The sequence below is a fragment of the Pseudophryne corroboree genome, chromosome 7 (genome assembly GCF_028390025.1).
Source record: "Pseudophryne corroboree isolate aPseCor3 chromosome 7, aPseCor3.hap2, whole genome shotgun sequence".
NCBI lineage: Eukaryota > Metazoa > Chordata > Amphibia > Anura > Myobatrachidae > Pseudophryne > Pseudophryne corroboree.
Window position 1 is genome coordinate 82,594,986 of NC_086450.1, and position 19,674 is coordinate 82,614,659.

General features: G+C 47.4%; 1 protein-coding gene across 2 annotated transcripts in view; it reads right to left on the bottom strand.

The window, feature by feature from the left end:
- Positions 1-5,453: 5,453 nt before the first annotated feature.
- RBM45 (RNA binding motif protein 45) overlaps positions 5,454-19,674 on the bottom strand; it is a 124,026-nt gene continuing 109,805 nt past the window's right edge. For both annotated transcript variants that reach the window (XM_063933385.1, XM_063933387.1), the window contains one exon: positions 5,454-5,689. The gene's annotated coding sequence lies outside the window, so the exon portion shown is untranslated. The remainder of the gene's footprint in view (positions 5,690-19,674) is intronic.

Sequence of the window (19,674 nt, forward strand, 5' to 3'; positions counted from 1 at the left end):
AGAAAATGAACAAGGCTGAAATTTGGACCTTGATAGACCCTAATCTCAAGGCAGCATCCACACCCACCTGTAGAAATAGAAGACGTCCTAATTGAAACTCCACAGCAGGAGACTTGGATTCACACCAAGATACATATTTTCTCCAAATACGATGGTAATGTTTGGACGTTACCCCTTTCCTGGCCAGAATAAGTGTGGGAATGACTTCACTGGGAATACCCTTATGGACTAGGATCTGGCGCTCAACAGGCATGCCGTCAAACGCTGCCACAGTAAGTCTTGATAAACAAACGGCCCCTGCTGAAGCAGGTCCTCGCGAAGAGGAAGAGGCTGAGGATTTTCCAGTAATAACTCCTGAAGATCTGGATACCAAGCCCTCCTTGGCCAGTCTGGAGCAATAAGAATTGCTCAAACCCTCGTTCTTCTGATGATCTTGAGAACGTTTGGTATTACTGGAAGTAGAGGGAACAGATACACTGACTGAAACACCCACTGGGTCACCAGTGCATCCATTTCTATTGCTTGTGGGTCTCTTGACCTGGAACAATATTTCTGAAGCTTCTTGTTGAGACGTGATGCCATCATATCTACTTGAGGAACGCCCCAACGATCTGCTACCTCTGCAAAGACTTCTGGGTGGAGGCCCCATTATCCTGGATGGAGATCGTATCTGCTGAGGAAGTCTGCTTCCCAGTTGTCCACTCCCGGAATGAAAATTGCAGACAGAGCTTTTGCATGTATTTCTGCCCAGAGGAGTATCTTTGTCACCTCTACCATTGTCGCTTTGTTTTTTGTTCTGCGCTGGCGGTTTATGTAAGCTACTGTCGTTACATTGTCTGACTGGATCTGTATGGGATGACCTTGAAGAAGGTGTGCCGCTTGATGAAGGCTGTTGTACACAGCTCTCAATTCCAGAATTGACTTGACCATCGTCCTTGGAAGCTTTCCCCTTGCGTGACTGCTCCCCAACCTCCGAAGCTTGCATCTGTGGTCACCAGGATCCAAGTCTGATTCCCAAACCTGCGTCCCTCCAGGAGGTGAGAACTTTGAAGCCACCACAAGAGTGAAATACTGGCTTTTGTTGACAGGATTATCCTCCGGTGCATGTGTAGGTGCGATCCGGACCACTTGTCCAGTAGGTCCCATTGGAACACCCTGCCGTGGAATCGGCCAAATTGTAGAGCCTAGTAGGCGCTACCATCTTCCCCAGCAGGCGGATGAACTGATGAATCGATACGCGTGCTGTTTTTAAAACGTATTTGACCATACTCTGGATTTCCAGAGCCTTTTCCACCGGTAGGAATACTTTCTGTGCTTCCGTGTCCAAGATCATTCCCAGAAATGATAACCTCATTGTGGGCTCCAATTGTGATTTTGGATGGTTTATGATCAAACCATGCTTTTGAAGCACAGTCAGTGAAAGTGCAATGTTCTGCACTAGTTTCTCCCTGGATCTCGCTTTTATGAGGAGATCGTCCAAGTATGGGATGACTTTGACTCCTTTCTTGCGAAGAACCATCATCTCCGCCATCACCTTGGTGAATATCCTCGGAGCCGTGGAGAGCCTGAAAGGCTGTGTTTGGAACTGGTAGTGGCAGTCCTGCACAGCAAACCTCAGGTATGCCTGATGCGGCGGGTAGATGGGGACATGTAAATAAGCATCTTTGATGTCCATCGATACCAGAAAATTCCTTTTCCTCCAAGCTGGAGATCACCGCTCTCAGGGATTCCATCTTGAATTTGAACCTTTTCAAATAAAAGTTCAGAGTCTCTAGGTTTAAAATCGGTGTGACCGAGTCATCCGGTTTCGGCACTACAAACAGGATTGAATAAAACCCTTTTTCCTGTTGTGACACAGGAACTAAGGAAATTACGTTGTCTTGACATAATTTCTGTATTGCGTTCAGCACTTTTGCTCTGTCCTGAACAGAAGCTGGTAAGGCTGATTTGAAAAATCAGCACGGGGAAAGGTCCTGAAATTCCAATTTGCACCCTTGGGATACTATCTGCAATACTCAAGAACCCAGACCTGGCTGAAAGACCATAGACGTGCCCCCCCCCCCCGCCCCGGATCGTACTCCCGCAGGGGAGCCCCAGCATCATGCTGAGGTTTTAGCAGAAGTAGCTGTTGACTTCTGCTCCTGAGAGCCTGATGGTGTTGTAGATTTTTTACCTCTTCCTCGACCTCTTCCTGCAAAGAAGGGGGTACCCTTTGCCTTTTTGGACTTGTTGGGCTGAAAGGATTGCATCGTATGAGAATAAAATCCTTTCCTAGGTGGAGCAGCTGCGGTAGGCAGAAATGCTGACTTGCCTGATGTAGTTGTTGAAATTATGGCATCCAGCTGGTCTCCAAAGAGGGCTTTTCCATTGTAAGGAAGCGCCTCAATATTCTGTTTTGATTCCACATCAGCATTCCATTGGCGGATCCACAGCGCCCTGCGGGCTGAAATCGCCATAGCGGAGGATCTTGAACTCAGCAACCCATTATCCTTCATAGCTTCAACTAATTAACCTGCAGCATCTTTGATATGGCAGAGAGTTAGGACTATTTTACCCCTGTCAACTGTGTCTATGTTAACAAGCAAGTTGCCAGACCATTTTTCCACAGCGTTACCTACCCACGCACAAACAATGGTGGGCCTGAGCACAATTCCGTTAGCCATATATGGATTTTAGGGTTGTTTCTCATTTACGGTCAGCTGGATCTTTTATATAGGCTGAACCAGGGACAGGCAAAACTATTTTCTTAGCCGAGAAACGGAGGTGTTTATCATTGGGGGTGTCTCCCATTTGTGCCTGTCTTCCTCAGGGAAAGGGTACGCTACACGTATCCTGGGAAGGGTAAATTTCTTCTCTGGGTTAGCCCAGGATTCTTCAATGAACGCATTCAAATCCTTTGAAGGAGGAAAAGTCACAACCGGCTTTTTATTTAATTTAAAATAATCCTTTTCCTCTGGGACCAGTGTTGTTTCAGGAAACCCCACTACTTCCTTTATAGCAACTATCATAGATTGTATGCTTTTGGCTAATTTGGGGTCTATCCCTCTAAAATCCCCAGTGACGACGTCAGAGTCGGAATCTGTGTCCCCTTGCATTATCTGGGCCAGAGACCTTTTCTGGGAACTGGATGGGACCTGAGCGGATGATATGGAGGGGTCAGTGAACAGTGCATCCTCCACAGACTGCCTCCAATAGTTAGTCTGTTGTTCAGACTCAGAATTTCTTTGCAAACATTGACATATTCTTTTGCAACATTCTCACCCACTCCGGCTTCTTCTTGTGATCTAAAATGGGTTCTACCTAGGAAGAACCCTCCCCAATGTCTGACATGTTACACACTTGTGTATATATATATATATATATACACACACACCCTCTATCACACAGGGGTGCTATTGGGGACAGACCCACACTAAAGTCTGTCAGAGAGAGACAGAGAGATCTGCCAGTCCACACACTGCGCCTTATTATGAATTGTGGAAATATTACCCACTTACAGCACATATACCAATAACAGGCCCACAGACCTAATTATAATGAACACTCTCTGCCCCTTCTATAACACCCTGTACTTGTATCAGCATTGTCATGAGGAGAAACAGCGTTCAGGAGCTTCACACTGGAGTTTCTGCAGGAGAAAATGGCACCCAGTGAACGTTCTGGCAAGTCTGAGAAGCCCCGCCCATCAGCTATGTAATATTTATACTGGCTTGAGAGCACGTCAGCGGCTGTACATGTATGTACCCTTTTTGCCAGTGAGAGTAAGGTTTTAAAACATGCCCTCAGAGCGCCCCCCCCCCCCCCCCCCCCTCTGCACCCTTGTGCCAAGAGACATGGCGTGCTGCGCGTGTACCTGTATGCCACCAACGATGACCGGAGGATCCCCTCTCTGCAGGACTTCGGTAATATACTCACCAGCATTCTGACTTCTGGCTCTGTTAGGGGGTGGCGGCAGTGCTGTCGGAGTGAACTCTGGCCAGGCTTGGGCTATGTTCAATACCCTTCAGGAGCTAATGGTGTCCTGTCAGCGGAAGCAGACAATTAACTAATTGAGAGGTTGGTTCCTACTCCCCCCCAAGTCCCATGAAGCAGGGAAGCTGTTGCCAGCAGCTTCCCTGTAAAATAAAAAACCTAAGAAAGTCTTTTTCCAGCAAAGCTCTGTTGAGCTCCACTAGTGTGCATCCAGTCTCTTGGGCACATTTTCTAAACTGAGGTCAGGAGGAGGGGCATAGAGGGAGGAGCCAGTTCACACTGTTGAAAAGTCTTAAGGCCCCTATATACGGGCCGATGCAGGAGATGTGTGCTGAGCGAACCGCTCAGCACACATCTCTCCCGCCGCTCAGCACAGCGCGATCTGTGCTGAGCGTGTGGGGGAAGACCACTCACTTCACCCAGCGGGTGAGGTGAGCTACCCGCTAGATTGGCCTGCGTGCAGGCCAATCTAGCAGCAGCGATAACGATGAGCGGGGCTGCGCATCGCTATCGCTGTAGGGGGTACACACGGAGCGATAATGCTCATATTCTAAGCAATCTAGTCAGATTGCTTAGAATATCGTTCCGTCAGTACCCCCCTTTAAAGTGCCAAAGGCTCCTGCAGAACCGTCTATACCCCATGGTACTAAAATGGACCCCAGCATCCTCTAGGACGTAAGAGAAATAATAAAAAAAAAAAAGGTCTTGCCATAGTGTTGCTGTGGAGGCATGCTGAGATGTGTAGTGCCAGAGGTTTCCTACCACTCACCTTTAAAAATGTTTTTCAATCTGTATAACACCTCTGCAGGTATTACTGGTATATGAACACATGTGAAATATGCTAGGATACACCATCAACCTAAACCATTAGGGGAGGACAACATTCACAACAACGGGTTCTGCGTTTACACATGCTGTACTAGGGGGGAGTATGGGTGTGGTATGCGTGACCGACGGTCAGCATACCGCCAGCGGAATCCCAGTAGGGTAACAGAGTGCCATAAGCCCCTTGCGGGCTCGGTGGTGACATGATGGCATCAGAACCTAATATCTATTATATAGGTAAATATCATCAACTGTATTACAGCGACACATCAGTTTCAGCCAGGTCATGTCTCCTAACATGGGCAGTAATGTGCTGCAGAAACAGAGAGCAGAGAACCCTGTAGCATAATAGATATCCTCTGCTATAATTGCCTGTTTATAAATTCAAATCAGTAATTAGGCATGTGGGAAGGTTGTGCACAAAAATATGGATCCAGTAATTATCTGGTTCATCAAAGCCGTCCTGACATTCAGCAAGAGGTAACACAATCCCACTGCCTGTCCTTCACAGCCCAAGAACTGCTTCTTTCATCCTTCACTCTGGTGTAAGGACAAACCCTTCTAGGCCTTATATAAGTAGTAAGTGTGAACACGGCAAATCTGCTGCTTGTGTAAGTGCGCTAACCTTATATAAAATAACACAACTCACACACACATTTTACACAGCAGTATTTATTCAATGCATATATCTACAGTGTAAGCAAATTAAAAGAAAACTAAAATAACCGTATGAATAAGCACTGGAAATAAAAAATAAAAATGTAACATTCGATTTTTGTCTCTTCACATAAAGACTTTATGAACACACGTTTACTAAACCAGTACATAAAAGCTGTCTCGTGTCACGTTTCAGTCAGTCAGCTGAGGGTCATGTCATAACTTAGTCTCTGTTCTGTAGAAAGAGCACAACACAATTATGAAAATAATTATCTGAATATGTAAGACCAAAATCAATCACCAATAATCGTCTACTGAACAAACCATTTTATCTCAAGGACTCGTGGGTCAGTTTAAAGGCTAATTTAGCAGTCAATCGCTGGTTAGTGATTTTAATATACAGGGGACAATTAAAGTCCAGGTGATGTTGGAATGGTTAACGTAATGTGCCGTCAGCACTAGTAATGGCTGCTCCATATCACACCAACACCACACATTTCACCTCATACACCCATAGAAATACACAGTAAAAATGTATGATGCTAGGCTACCTCAAGTACAGGTGATGTTGTTGCGTCATGTAACATCACATACAACTGAATTGCCAGTCTTGTATCAAACGTTTTTCCCCCTTAGTTTACAAATGGTTTCCATGGAACGATTAATTGGACATGTACGCAGAGTGGTTAATCTCCTGAGAGAATGAATATGTACTGCTAACAGTCAGGGAATTTACGGACAACCAATAAAACCAGCTACAATCATTCGCACAGAATTGTCACGCTAAATATTGTTACATGTCAGGTGGTTAAGAACCCCTTACTCACAACCACTGACACATTATTCTGCAGGCGGGGCTTTTATTTTAATTTTATATACCATGATGTGTTGCCTGTAACTAGTAACCATACACTAGGCCTTCACGCATTTTTCATCAGAAACCTAGAAGTGTCAAGAGCCACAGGTATCGGAGCAGGACACACGTCTCCGGTTCTCCACAGCTCAAATGTTTTTTCGTAGGAAACCATTTGTAAATTGGAAGGGAGGAGGAGAAGATGGTTTCGGTATGAATGGTCGACCATGTTATGGTCGACAGTCATTAGGTCGACCACTATTGGTCGGCATTGACATGGTCAACATGGACACATGGTCGACACATCAAAAGGTCGACATGAGTTTTTTAACTTTTTTTGGTGTCGTTTTTTGCGTAAAGTGACTGGGAACCCCAATTAGTGCACCGCTTCGCTCGCCATGCTTCGGGCATGGTGCCTTCGCTCCGCTACCACTTCGCTCGGCACAGATTACCGTTCCAATCGTAGTCCTCGTGGATCATAAAGTATGGAAAAGTTCCCCAAAAGAAAAGAAAAAATAAGAATTTACTTACCGATAATTCTATTTCTCGGAGTCCGTAGTGGATGCTGGGGTTCCTGAAAGGACCATGGGGAATAGCGGCTCCGCAGGAGACAGGGCACAAAAGTAAAGCTTTCCGATCAGGTGGTGTGCACTGGCTCCTCCCCCTATGACCCTCCTCCAAGCCAGTTAGGTACTGTGCCCGGACGAGCGTACACAATAAGGGAGGAATTTTGAATCCCGGGTAAGACTCATACCAGCCACACCAATCACACCGTACAACTTGTGATCAAAACCAGTTAACAGTATGATAACAGAGGAGCCTCTGAAAGATGGCTTCTTAACAATAACCCGAATTAGTTAACAATAACTATGTACAATTATTGCAGATAATCCGCACTTGGGATGGGCGCCCAGCATCCACTACGGACTCCGAGAAATAGAATTATCGGTAAGTAAATTCTTATTTTCTCTATCGTCCTAGTGGATGCTGGGGTTCCTGAAAGGACCATGGGGATTATACCAAAGCTCCCAAACGGGCGGGAGAGTGCGGATGACTCTGCAGCACCGAATGAGAGAACTCCAGGTCCTCCTTAGCCAGGTTATCAAATTTGTAGGATTTTACAAACGTGTTCTCCCCTGACCACGTAGCTGCTCGGCAAAGTTGTAATGCCGAGACCCCTCGGGCAGCCGCCCAAGATGAGCCCACCTTCCTTGTGGAGTGGGCCTTTACAGATTTAGGCTGTGGCAGGCCTGCCACAGAATGTGCAAGTTGGATTGTGCTACAGATCCAACGAGCAATCGTCTGCTTAGACGCAGGAGCACCCATCTTGTTGGGTGCATACAATATAAACAACGAGTCAGATTTTCTGACTCCAGCTGTCCTTGCAATATATATTTTTAATGCTCTGACAACGTCCAGTAACTTGGAGTCCTCCAAGTCACTTGTAGCCGCAGGCACTACAATAGGCTGGTTCAGATGAAATGCTGACACCACCTTAGGGAGAAAATGCGGACGAGTCCGCAGTTCTGCCCTGTCCGAATGGAAAATCAGATATGGGCTTTTGTAAGATAAAGCTGCCAGTTCCGACACTCTCCTGGCCGAAGCCAGGGCTAGTAACATGGTCACTTTCCATGTGAGATATTTTAAATCCACCTTTTTTAGTGGTTCAAACCAATGAGATTTTAGAAATTCCAAAACCACATTGAGATCCCACGGTGCCACTGGAGGCACCACAGGAGGCTGTATATGCAGCACTCCCTTAACAAAAGTCTGGACTTCAGGAACTGAAGCCAATTCTTTTTGAAAGAAAATCGACAGGGCCGAAATTTGAACCTTAATAGATCCCAATTTGAGACCCATAGACAATCCTGATTGCAGGAAATGTAGGAATCGACCCAGTTGAAATTCCTCCGTCGGAGCACTCCGATCCTCGCACCACGCAACATATCTTCGCCAAATGCGGTGATAGTGTTGCACGGTTACTTCCTTCCTTGCTTTAATCAAAGTAGGAATGACTTCTTCCGGCATGCCTTTTTCCTTTAGGATCCGGCGTTCAACCGCCATGCCGTCAAACGCAGCCGCGGTAAGTCTTGAAACAGACAGGGACCCTGCTGAAGCAAGTCCCTCCTTAGAGGTAGAGGCCACGGATCTTCCGTGATCATCTCTTGAAGTTCCGGGTACCAAGTCCTTCTTGGCCAATCCGGAACCACTAGTATCGTTCTTACGCCTCTTTGCCGTATAATTCTCAATACTTTTGGTATGAGAGGCAGAGGAGGAAACACATACGCCGACTGGTACACCCAAGGCGTTACCAGCGCGTCCACAGCTATTGCCTGCGGATCTCTTGACCTGGCGCAATACCTGTCCAGTTTTTTGTTGAGGCGAGACGCCATCATGTCCACCATTGGTCTTTCCCAACGGGTTACCAGCATGTGGAAGACTTCCGGATGAAGTCCCCACTCTCCCGGGTGAAGGTCGTGTCTGCTGAGGAAGTCTGCTTCCCAGTTGTCCACTCCCGGGATGAACACTGCTGACAGTGCTATCACATGATTCTCTGCCCAGCGAAGAATCCTTGCAGCTTCTGCCATTGCACTCCTGCTTCTTGTGCCGCCCTGTCTGTTCACATGGGCGACTGCCGTGATGTTGTCCGACTGGATCAACACCGGTTTTCCTTGAAGCAGAGGTTCTGCCTGGCTTAGAGCATTGTAGATTGCTCTTAGTTCCAGAATGTTTATGTGAAGAGACGTTTCCAGGCTCGTCCACACTCCCTGGAAGTTTCTTCCTTGTGTGACTGCTCCCCAGCCTCTCAGGCTGGCGTCCGTGGTCACCAGGATCCAATCCTGTATGCCGAATCTGCGGCCCTCCAATAGATGAGCACTCTGCAACCACCACAGAAGAGATACCCTTGTCCTTGGAGACAGGGTTATCCGCTGGTGCATCTGAAGATGCGACCCTGACCATTTGTCTAACAGATCCCTCTGGAAAATTCGTGCATGGAATCTGCCGAATGGAATTGCTTCGTAAGAAGCCACCATTTTTCCCAGGACTCTTGTGCATTGATGTACAGACACCTTTCCTGGTTTTAGGAGGTTCCTGACAAGCTCGGACAACTCCTTGGCTTTTTCCTCCGGGAGAAAAACCTTTTTCTGAACCGTGTCCAGAATCATCCCTAGGAACAGCAGACGAGTTGTCGGCATTAACTGGGATTTTGGAATATTCAGAATCCAGCCGTGTTGTTTTAGCACTTCTTGAGACAGTGCTAATCCCCTCTCTAGCTGTTCTCTGGACCTTGCCCTTATTAGGAGATCGTCCAAGTATGGGATAATTAATACGCCTTTTCTTCGAAGAAAGGCTTTCTCCTCCGGGAGAAACACCTTTTTCTGGACTGTGTCCAGAATCATCCCTAGGAACAGCAGACGTGTCGTCGGAGACAGCAGCGATTTTGGAATATTTAGAATCCACCCGTGCTGTCGTAGAACTACTTGAGATAGTGCTACTCCGACCTCCAACTGTTCTCTGGACCTTGCCCTTATCAGGAGATCGTCCAAGTATGGGATAATTAATACGCCTTTTCTTCGAAGAAGAATCATCATCTCGGCCATTACCTTTGTAAAGACCCGAGGTGCCGTGGACAATCCGAACGGCAGCGTCTGAAACTGATAGTGACAGTTTTGTACAACGAACCTGAGGTACCCCTGGTGTGAGGGGTAAATTGGAACGTGGAGGTACGCATCCTTGATGTCCAAGGACACCATAAAGTCCCCTTCTTCCAGGTTCGCTATCACTGCTCTGAGTGACTCCATTTTGAACTTGAACTTCTTTATGTACAGGTTCAAGGACTTCAGATTTAGAATAGGTCTTACCGAGCCGTCCGGCTTCGGTACCACAAATAGAGTGGAATAATACCCCTTTCCCTGTTGTAGAAGAGGTACCTTGACTATCACCTGCTGAGAGTACAGCTTGTGAATGGCTTCCAAAACCGTCTCCCTTTCGGAGGGGGACGTTGGTAAAGCAGACTTCAGGAAACGGCGAGGCGGATCTGTCTCTAGTTCCAACCTGTACCCCTGAGATATTATCTGCAGGATCCAGGGATCTACCTGCGAGTGAGCCCACTGCGCGCTGAAATGCTTGAGACGACCGCCCACCGCCCCCGAGTCCGCTTGAGAAGCCCCAGCGTCATGCTGAGGCTTTTGTAGAAGCGGGGGAGGGCTTCTGTTCCTGGGAAGGAGCTGCCTGTTGGTGTCTCTTCCCCCTTCCTCTGCCTCGTGGCAGATATGAATATCCCTTTGCTCTCTTGTTTTTAAAGGAACGAAAGGACTGCGGTTGAAAAGTCGGTGTCTTTTTCTGTTGGGGAGTAGCTTGAGGTAAAAAGGTGGATTTCCCGGCTGTAGCCGTGGCCACCAAATCTGATAGACCGACTCCAAATAACTCCTCCCCTTTATACGGCAAAACTTCCATATGCCGTTTTGAGTCCGCATCGCCTGACCACTGTCGCGTCCATAAACTTCTTCTGGCCGAAATGGACATAGCACTTACCCGTGATGCCAGTGTGCAGATATCCCTCTGTGCATCACGCATATAAAGAAATGCATCCTTTATTTGCTCTAAAGACAGTAAAACATTGTCCCTATCCAGGGTATCAATATTTTCAATCAGGGACTCTGACCAAACTACTCCAGCACTGCACATCCAGGCTGACGCTATAGCTGGTCGTAGTATAACACCTGTATGTGTGTATATACTTTTTTGGATATTTTCCATCCTCCTATCTGTTGGATCTTTAAGTGCGGCCGTCTCAGGAGAGGGTAACGCCACTTGTTTAGATAAGCGTGTGAGCGCCTTATCCACCCTAGGAGGTGTTTCCCAGCGCGCCCTAACCTCTGACGGGAAAGGGTATAAAGCTAATAACTTCTTTGAAATTAGCATCTTTTTATCGGGGGCAACCCACGCTTCATCACATACATCATTTAGTTCTTCTGATTCAGGAAAAACTATAGGTAGTTTTTTCACACCCCACATAATACCCTGTTTAGTGGTACCAGTAGTATCAGCTAAATGTAACGCCTCCTTCATTGCCAAAATCATATAACGTGTGGCCCTACTGGAAAATACGGTTGATTCGTCACCGTCGCCACTGGAATCAGTGCCTGTGTCTGGGTCTGTGTCGACCGACTGAGGCAAAGGGCGTTTTACAGCCCCTGACGGTGTTTGAGGCGCCTGGACAGGCACTAACTGATTGTCCGGCCGTCTCATGTCGACAAACGACTGCTTTAGCGTGTTGACACTATCCCGTAATTCCATAAATAAAGGCATCCATTCTGGTGTCGACCCCCTAGGAGGTGACATCCCCATATTTGGCAATTGCTCCGCCTCCACACCAATATCGTCCTCATACATGTCGACACACACGTACCGACACACAGCAGACACACAGGGAATGCTCTTAACGAAGACAGGACCCCACTAGCCCTTTGGGGAGACAGAGGGAGAGTTTGCCAGCACACACCAAAAGCGCTATATATGACAGGGATAGCCTTATAATAAGTGCTCCCTGTATAGCTGCTTTTATAATATAATTTTTGCCACTATTTTGCCCCCCCTCTCTTGTTTTACCCTGTTTCTGTAGTGCAGTGCAGGGGAGAGACCTGGGAGCCGTCCTGACCAGCGGAGCTGTGTAAGGAAAATGGCGCTGTGTGCTGAGGAGATAGGCCCCGCCCCTTTTCCGGCGGGCTCGTCTCCCGCTCTTTAGTGTATTCTGGCAGGGGTTAAATATCTCCATATAGCCCCGGAGGCTATATGTGAGGTATTTTTTAGCCAAATAGGTTTTCATTTGCCTCCCAGGGCGCTCCCCTCCCAGCGCCCTGCACCCTCAGTGACTGCCGTGTGAAGTGTGCTGAGAGGAAAATGGCGCACAGCTGCAGTGCTGTGCGCTACCTTTAGAAGACTGAGGAGTCTTCTGCCGCCGATTCTGGACCTCTTCATGTTTCAGCATCTGCAAGGGGGCCGGCGGCGAGGCTCCGGTGACCATCTAGGCTGTACCTGTGATCGTCCCTCTGGAGCTGATGTCCAGTAGCCAAGAAGCCAATCCATCCTGCACGCAGGTGAGTTCACTTCTTCTCCCCTAAGTCCCTCGTTGCAGTGATCCTGTTGCCAGCAGGACTCACTGTAAAATAAAAAACCTAAGCTAAACTTTCTCTAAGCAGCTCTTTAGGAGAGCCACCTAGATTGCACCCTTCTCGGCCGGGCACAAAAATCTAACTGGCTTGGAGGAGGGTCATAGGGGGAGGAGCCAGTGCACACCACCTGATCGGAAAGCTTTACTTTTGTGCCCTGTCTCCTGCGGAGCCGCTATTCCCCATGGTCCTTTCAGGAACCCCAGCATCCACTAGGACGATAGAGAAAAGTTAAAAAACTCATGTCGACCTTTTCATGTGTCGACCATTTTCAGGTGTCGACCATGTGTCCATGTCGTCCAATAGTGGTCGACCTAATGACTGTCGACCATAACATGGTCGACCATGTGAACGGATACCGGAGGAGATAGTGATGCAGACTAACTACACATCTATCAATTTACAACCAGTAAATTGTCCGTCTGTCGCTAGTAGCCTTCAACTGCTTTTAACCCTAATTACATACCAACTGAATGCTGCTACTAAAATACTTGAGATTAGAATAAAATATCCTCTGTTGCGTCAAATATACTTTCTTACCCAACACTTCAATTCAGGCAAACTGCACTATAGGACATCATTTACAGAGAACATGAAACATTTTTAATACATAATACTAACTGCATTATATCATGACCCTTTATGCAAGGAACATATTTAGTTGAGGACTAAAAGAATCCGCTGAATATGTGGGCACATGCTTAATTAAAACACATCATTCCCATGATTACAGAACATGTAACGTCATTTGGATGCACAAATAAGTCCTAGTATTTCATAGGTGAAGAGATCATTTGGGTTGAAGACCAGATATGTTTAAACCAAGCGATGGACCTACTGACAAGGACGCTGTGCCTTTAGTGAGCCACACTCCGGTCCAGAAAGTCAGATCACACACACGGGGTTTAGCAACAGCTGAATAAATTTTATGCAAATGCATTCCTCTGTTTAGTGCATACAGTATATAAACACAACCGGAGGCCATCAGAGCTGTATTAAAAAAGTGTTAAAGCGTTTTCCCTTGCACTGGCAGTAGTACATTTTGACTAAGTGTGCAAGTGATTTTGGCTATGGGTGATTTTGGCTAACTCATTTAAGCAAGAAGATGCTTTTTCTTTTCCAGTGACCTAGACAAAATTGACTTGCTTGCAGTCTATTTTTAGCAGCGATAGCGACCAGGCGGGGACGCGCATCGCTATCACTAGCTGTGTACACACGGAGCGATATGCACTAACTTTCTGAGCGATTTTGACTTTATAGCCAACATCACTCAGCTATATCGCTCCGTGTGTATGGACCTTAACACTTGTATTTTTATTTTTTTCTTGTTATAATTGTGTGTGCTTGACTGGGGGAAAGCACGCGCCATTGTGAATATTGATGAATCTCCACCACCTCCCGCAATGTGTTAAAACCAGATGTGAAATGTAATAACTTGACAGATGAAAGGCATCAGCGCAATGGCTTAATTCAACCTTTTAAATTATTTCTGTCGCACCAATGGCTGCATCTCGCAGGTTATTACATTCCCTCCAAGAGTGTGTGCATATGTGTCACTTTCCTGCTTTTCACAAGGAGCGGCTCAAACCGCACAGCATCTACCTTACGTCAACATCGATTAAAGCACCATATAATAAGAATTTACTTACCGATAATTCTATTTCTCGTAGTCCGTAGTGGATGCTGGGGACTCCGTCAGGACCATGGGGTTTAGCGGCTCCGCAGGAGACAGGGCACAATAATAAAAGCTTTAGGATCAGGTGGTGTGCACTGGCTCCTCCCCCTATGACCCTCCTCCAAGCCTCAGTTAGGATACTGTGCCCGGACGAGCGTGCATAATAAGGAAGGATATTGAATCCCGGGTAAGACTCATACCAGCCACACCAATCACACCGTACAACCTGTGATCTGAACCCAGTTAACAGTATGATAACAACGAAGGAGCCTCTGAAAAGATGGCTCACAACAAGAATAACCCGATTTTTGTAACAATAACTATGTACAAGTATTGCAGACAATCCGCACTTGGGATGGGCGCCCAGCATCCACTACGGACTACGAGAAATAGAATTATCGGTAAGTAAATTCTTATTTTCTCTAACGTCCTAAGTGGATGCTGGGGACTCCGTCAGGACCATGGGGATTATACCAAAGCTCCCAAACGGGCGGGAGAGTGCGGATGACTCTGCAGCACCGAATGAGAGAGCTCCAGGTCCTCCTCAGTCAGGGTGTGCCCCTGACCAAGTAGCAGCTCGGCAAAGTTGTAAAGCCGAGACCCCTCGGGCAGCCGCCCAAGATGAGCCCACTTCCTTGTGGAATGGGCTTTTACTGATTTTGGCTGTGGCAAGCCTGCCACAGAATGTGCAAGCTGAATTGTAGTACAAATCCAGCGAGCAATCGTCTGCTTAGAAGCAGGAACACCCATCTTGTTGGGTGCATACAGGCTAAACAGCGAGTCAGATTTTCTGACTCCAGTCGTCCTGGAATATATTTTCAGGGCCCTGACAACGTCAAGTAACTTGGAGTCCTCCAAGTCCCTAGTAGCCGCAGGTACCACAATAGGTTGGTTCATGTGAAAAACAGAAAACACCTTAAGGAGAAACTGAGGACGAGTCCTCAATTCTGCCCTGTCAGAATGAAAAATTAAGTAAGGGCTTTTATATGATAAAGCCGCCCATTCTGACACACGCCTGGCTGAAGCCAGGGCTAATAGAATCTTCACCTTCCATGTGAAATATTTTAATTCCACAGTGGTGAGTGGATCAAACAAATGTGACTTTAGGAAACTCAAAACAACATTGAGATCCCAAGGTGCCACTGGGGGCACAAAAGGAGGCTGTATATGCAGTACCCCTTTTACAACGTCTGAACTTCAGGCACTGAAGCCAGTTCTTTCTGGAAGAAATTTGACAGGGTCGAAATTTGAACCTTAATGGACCCTAATTTTAGGCCCATAGACAGTCCTGTTTTCAGGAAATGTAGGAAACGACCCAGTTGGAATTCCTCTGTAGGGACCTTCTTGGCCTCACACCACGCAACATATTTTCGCCAAATGCGGTGAAAATGTTTTGCGGTTACATCCTTCCTGGCTTCGACCAGGGTAGGGATGACTTCATCTGGAATGCCCTTTCAGGATCCGGCGTTCAACTGCCATGCCGTCAAACGCAGCCGCGGTAAGTCTTGGAACAGACAAGGCCCCTGCTGGAGCAGGTCCTTTCTTAAAGGTAGAGGCCACGGTTCTTCCGTGAGCATCTCTTGAAGTTCCGGGTACCAAGTCCTTCTTGACCCATCCGGAACCACGAGTATCGTTCTTACTCATCTCCTTCTTATGATTCTCAGTACTTTTGGTATGAGATGCATAGGGGGGAACACATACCCTGACTGGTACACCCACAGTGTTACCAGAGCGTCCACCGCTATTGCCTGAGGGTCCCTTGACCTGGCGCAATATTTGTCTAGTTTTTTGTTCAGGCGGGACGCCATCATGTCCACCTTTGGTTTTTCCCAACGGTTTACAATCATGTGGAAGACTTCCCGCTGAAGTCCCAACTCTCCCGGGTGGAGGTTATGCCTGCTGAGGAAGTTTGCTTCCCAGTTTTCCACTCCAGGAATTAACACTGCTGAGAGTGTTATCACATGATTTTTCGCCCAGCGAAGAATCCTTGCAGTTTCTGCCATTTCCCTCCTGCTTCATGTGCCGCCCTGTCTGTTTACGTGGGCGACTGCCGTGATGTTGTCCCACTGGATCAATACCGGCTGACCTTGAAGCAGAGGTCTTGCTAAGCTTAGAGCCTTGTAAATTGCCCTTAGCTCCAGTATATTTATGTGGAGAGAAGTCTCCAGACTTGATCACACTCCCTGGAAATTTTTTCCTTGTGTGACTGCTCCCCAGCCACTCAGGCTGGCATCCGTGGTCACCAGGACCCAGTCCTGAATGTCGAATCTGCGGCCCTTTCATAGATGAGCACTCTGCAGCCACCGCAGAAGAAAACACCCTTGTCATTGGAGACAGGGTTATCCGCTGATGCATCTGAAGATGCGATCCGGACCATTTTCCCAGCAGATTCCACTGAAAGGTTCTTGCGTGAAATCTACCGAATGGGATCGCTTTGTAAGAAACCACCATTTTTCACAGGACCTTTGTGCAATGATGCACTGACACTTTTCCTGGTTTTAGGAGGTTCCTGACTAGCTCGGATAACTCCCTGGTCTTCTTCTCCGGGAGAAAACATCCTTTTCTGGACTGTGTCCAGAATCATTCCTAGGAACATTAGACGTGTCGTCGGAAAAAACTGCGATTTTGGAATATTTAGAATCCACTCGTGCTGTCGTAGAACTACTTGAGATAGTGCTACTCCGACCGCCAACTGTTCTCTGGACCTTGCCCTTATCAGGAAAGCGTCCATATTTCTTTTAGGAAGAATCATCATTTCGGCCATTACCATGGTAAAGACCCGGGGTGCCGTGGACAATCCAAACGGCAGCGTCTGAACTGATAGTGACAGTTCTGTACCACGAACCTGAGATACCCTTGGTGAGAAGGGCAAATTGGGACATGGAGGTAAGCGTCCCTGATATCCAGTGACACCATATCGTCCTGGTTCGCTATCACTGCTCTGAGTGACTCCATCTTGATTTGAACCCTTGTATGTAATTGTTCAAATCTTTTAGATCTCACCGAGCCGTTTGGCTTCAGTACCACAATATAGTGTGGAATAATACCCCTTCCCTTGTTGTAGGAGGGGTACTTTGATTATCACCTGCTGGGAATACAGCCTGTGAATTTTTTTCCAATACTGCCTCCCTGTCGGAGGAAGACGTTGGTAAAGCAGACTTCAGGAACTTGTGAGGGGAAGACGTCTCGAATTTCCAATGTACACCTGGGATACTACGTGTAGGATCCAGGAGTCCACTTGCGAGTGAGCCCACTGCGTGCTGAAACTCTTGAGATGACCCCCCACCGCACCTGAGTCCGCTTGTATGGCCCCAGCGTCATGCTGCGGACTTGGCAGAAGCTGTGGAGGACTTCTGTTCCTGGGAATGGGCTGCCTGCTGCAGTCTTCTTCCCTTTCCTCTAACCCTGGGCAGATATGACTGGCCTTTTGCCCCCTGCCTTTATGGGTACGAAAGGACTGAGACTGAAAAGACTGTGTCCTTTTCTGCTGAGATGTGACTTGGGGTAACAAAAGTGGATTTTCCAGCTGTTGCCATGGCCACCAGGTCCGATGGACCGCCCCTTTATACGGCAATACTTCCATGTGCCGTCTGGAATCTGCATCACCTGACCACTGTCGTGTCTATAAACATCGTCTGGCAGATATGGACATCACATCTACTCTTGATGCCAGAATGCAAATATCCCTCTGCGCATCTCGCATATATAGAAATGCATCCTTAAAATGCTCTATAGTCAATAAAATATTGTTCCTGTCAAGGGTATCAATATTTTCAGTCAGGAAATCCGACCAAGCCCCCCCAGCGCTGCACATCCAGGCTGAGGCGATTGCTGGTCGTAGTATAACACCAGTATGTGTGTATATACTTTTTAGGATATTTTTCAGCTTCCTATCAGCTGGCTCTTTGAGGGCGGCCGTATCTGGAGACGGTAACGCCACTTGTTTTTATAAGCGTGTGAGCTCCTTATCCACCCTAAGGTGTGTTTCCCAACTCGCCCTCACTTCTGGCGGGAAAGGGTATACCTCCAATAAATTTTCTATCGGAGGAAACCCACGTATCATCACACACTTTAATTTATCTGATTCAGGAAAAACTACAAGTAGATTATTCCCACCCTACATAATACCCTTATTTGTGGTACTTGTAGTATCAGAAATATGTAACACCTCCTTCATTGCCCTTAACATGTAACGTGTGGCCCTAAAGGAAAATACGTTTGTTTCTTCACCGTCGACACTGAAGTCAGTGTCCGTGTCTGTGTCGACCAACTGAGGTAAATGGGCGTTTTTACAAGCCCCTGACGGTGTCTGAGACGCCTGGACAGGTACTAATTTGTTTGCCGGCCGTCTCATGTCGTCAACCGACCTTGCATCGTGTTGACATTATCACGTAATTCCTAAATAAGCCATCAATTACGGTGTCGACTCCCTAGAGAGTGACATCACCAATACAGGCAATTTGCTCCGCCTCCTCACCAACATCGTCCTCCTACATGTCGACACACACGTACCGACACACAGCACACACACAGGGAATGCTCTGATAGAGGACAGGACCCCACTAGCCCTTTGGGGAGACAGAGGGAGAGTTTGCCAGCACACACCAAAAACGCTATGATTATACAGGGACAACCCCTTATACAAGTGTTTTCCCTTATAGCATTTTCACATATGTAATCATATCGCCAAATAAGTGACCCCCCTCTCTGTTTTAACCCTGTTTCTGTAGTGCAGTGCAGGGGAGAGCCTGGGAGCCTTCCTCACAGCAGAGCTGAGCAGGAAAATGGCGCCGTGTGCTGAGGAGAATAGGCCCCGCCCCCTAAAACAACGGGCTCTTCTCCCGGAGTTTGTGAGATCTGGCAGGGGTTAAATACATCCATATAGCCTCAAGGGCTATATGTGATGTATTTTAGCCATAAAAAAGGTATAATACATTGCTGCCCAGGGCGCCCCCCCCAGCGCCCTGCACCCTCAGTGACCGCTGGTATGAAGTGTGCTGACAACAATGGCGCACAGCTGCAGTGCTGTGCGCTACCTTATGAAGACTGAAAGTTTTCTGCCGCCTGTTTCTGGACCTCTTCAACTTCGGCATCTGCAAGGGGGGTCGGCGGCACGGCTCCGGGACGAACCCCAGGGTGAGACCTGTGTTCCGACTCCCTCTGGAGCTAATGGTGTCCAGTAGCCTAAGAAGCAAATCCATCCTGCACGCAGGTGAGTTTACTTCTCTCCCCTAAGTCCCTCGTAGCAGTGAGCCTGTTGCCAGCAGGACTCACTGAAAATAAAAAACCTAACTTAAACTTTTATTCTAAGCAGCTCAGGAGAGCCACCTAGATTGCACCCTTCTCGGCCGGGCACAAAAATCTAACTGAGGCTTGGAGGAGGGTCATAGGGGGAGGAGCCAGTGCACACCACCTGATCCTAAAGCTTTTATTATTGTGCCCTGTCTCCTGCGGAGCCGCTAAACCCCATGGTCCTGACGGAGTCCCCAGCATCCACTTAGGACGTTAGAGAAATATGT